The 2,602-nt window shown below is 49.2% G+C and overlaps 1 protein-coding gene across 2 annotated transcripts in view; it reads left to right on the top strand.

Annotated features, from left to right (window-relative positions):
• The first annotated feature begins 1,041 nt into the window (after positions 1-1,041).
• DRC7 (dynein regulatory complex subunit 7) overlaps positions 1,042-2,602 on the top strand; it is a 34,629-nt gene continuing 33,068 nt past the window's right edge. For both annotated transcript variants that reach the window (XM_011938821.1, XM_011938820.1), the window contains exon 1: positions 1,042-1,093. The gene's annotated coding sequence lies outside the window, so the exon portion shown is untranslated. The remainder of the gene's footprint in view (positions 1,094-2,602) is intronic.

Here is a 2,602-nt window from a genome sequence, read left to right as displayed (position 1 = left end):
ATCCCAGCCAGTTCCCCACAGAGGTAATTACGAGTTGCTTAGCACCAAGTCTGAAATACACACACCCTCTGGTGAGATTTCCACAGTGCAATTGATCCTTTACAGCTTATTTTTATGGCTGCATGATTTTCCAACCGGGAGGGGGAAAATCATTCTCTATTCATGAGAACTGAGACAATTCCTAAGTTTTTAGCAGTAGCACTAACTGTGCAACCTTGTCAGCACAGTGACAGTCTGGATTCCCTCCTGGCAGCCCTATCCCCTGACCAAAAAAGGCCTGGGCACCCCTCCCTCCAAAAATAAAACAGTAAAGATTATATTTTAGGCCTATATTGGTGCAAACATAAATATAATTCAGGGCAGATTCATAGTTATATAGTCATTATTATTCTCATTTTTTTCTTCTGAATTTAAAAGAAATTAAACATTTTCATGAGCCACTAGCCTAACGGATAGGTTTTCCCCATGCTTCGAAGTAATGTTCTACATCAGAGCCCCGGCCTGGACTAGAACCCAGGACTCAGTCAAGGCAAAGTGGCTCTGTCCACCACAGCTGGCAGCTACTCCAGGCCCCACACTGGTTTCTGTCCGTCTGGATCACGGCCACATTCGGCATGCCGTGTGGCAGGGGCTGCGGTGTGCTGGTAGATGTTTAACAACTGGCTCGCTCAGGGGAAAAGCCCTGGTCTTTGCATTTGCTAATTTTTGTGGTGTAAATAACCCCATGGCCTTTTTTTTTTTTTTTTTTTTTTTTTAAGAGAGGATCTCACTATATACTGCCCTGGCTGATTTTGAACTCATGGGCTCAAAGGATTTTCCTGCCTCGGCTTCCCAAAGTGCTGTGATTACAAGTGTGAGCCACTGTGCCCAGCCCTTTTAATTTTTAATAATGGCTGTGTTTCACAAACATTTTGAAAAGGTTAACAACTAGCAAGTTGATACCCCGCTATACCAGCGCACCGCTGGCCCAAGGACCCATGCAACCTGGGAAGACTACATTTCCCAGAAGCCTCCTCTCCCAGGACAGGCCTTCAGCGTCCCAGGCTGTTACCATGGAGACGGCTAACCGCTAGGGCAAGCTGTCCTCGGAGGGGTGAGGAGGGAGCAAGGGACTTGGGGTGGCTGGACCCTGTCTGGCAGGGAGAGGGCGAGGCTGGTGGCCCCCTTCTGCCTGGGGGCCTCCAGCCCTGATCTTTCTGGGGAAGTTGTTGGGGTGTGTGTGTGTTTATGTGTGTTGGGAGGAGGAAGTTGCTGGTGGAGAGGGGTTGCAGGAAAGGGCCTGTGGGTTGGGGCCGAATCTAGGGAACCTTGAGACAAGAGTGCCTTCCCCACACTGGGCTATAGCTGAAGAGGCCACCTGTGTAGGGAATAAAGTACTGTGGGTTCTTCCCAGCTCTGCCTCTGATGGTGTTCTGGGACTGACACATTGGCTTTCTTTTCATCCTACTTCTTTCCTTGCCCACCACTCCCCCACCATCCCTTCTAGCACTTCCCCATCTCACATCTCTTCTGGCCTGAGATGCACAGGTTTCACAACCAGAAATACTTGGGTTCAAATCCCAGACCTGCTACTTACTACCTGTGACCTTAAGCAGTGCACTCAACCTCTCTGTGCCCCAGTCTTCTCATCTGCAAAGTGGGTGTCCTAAGTGTCTGCCTCACAGAGTCAGTAGAGGATAAGTGAGATGATCTCCATACAACCCTCAGCACAGGGCGTGGCACACAGTAGGCGTTCAGCAAACTGTAAGTGCCTTGTAATGGTGATGACTGCCCTCCCTGGGCTCATTCTCTCTGGGACCAAGAGGCTGACAAATGGATCTGATGACTGGGAAGTGCTGCTTGGCTAGAAGTTCTCCCCTGAGGATCCAGGGTCCTGAATGCTGTTGGCCCACGTCTCTGCGTGGATCACAGAATGAAGCCTGTTCTCTGGGCCGACACAGGCCTTGGCGAAGAGAGAGCAGGCTCTGTTACCCCCACCCCCCACTTCCTGTTTGCGTGCCCTGGTGCAGGCACCTTCACTCTCTGTGCCTTGGTTCCCAATTTGGTCAGGTGAGATATCATTCACCTGCCGTCTTCATTTTTGGGTGGGTTGTAGTCCATATTACCTTACTGTTAGGATTTTCTTTAAACCAATTTATTTATTCATATATTTATTTATTTATTATTTATTTGAGATGGAGTCTCACTCTGTTGCCCAGGCTAGAGTGTAGTGATCTCAACTTACTGCAACCTCCGCCTTCCAGGTTCAAGTGATTCTCCTGCCTCAGACTCCTGAATAGCTGGGATTACAGGCATGCGCCACCATGCCTGGCTAATTTTTTGTATTTTTAGTAGAGATGGGGTTTTGCCATATTGGCCAGGCTGGTCTCGAACTCCTGACCTCAAGTGATCCACCTGCCTCAGCCTCCCAAAGTGCTGGGATTACGAGTGTGAGCCTGGCCTGTTTTTTTTTTTTTGTTTTTTTGAGATGGAGCTTACTCTGTCGCCTAGGCTGGAGTGCAGTGGCATGATCTCAGCTCACTGCAACCTCCACCTCCTGGGTTCAAGCAATTCTCCTGTTTCAGCCTCACCATGCCCAGCTCCTTTTTGTGTTTTTAGTAGA

Source organism: Colobus angolensis, unplaced genomic scaffold (genome assembly GCF_000951035.1).
Source record: "Colobus angolensis palliatus isolate OR3802 unplaced genomic scaffold, Cang.pa_1.0 Scaffold178, whole genome shotgun sequence".
NCBI classification, from domain to species: domain Eukaryota; kingdom Metazoa; phylum Chordata; class Mammalia; order Primates; family Cercopithecidae; genus Colobus; species Colobus angolensis.
This window is presented reverse-complemented; position numbering and strand designations above follow the sequence as displayed.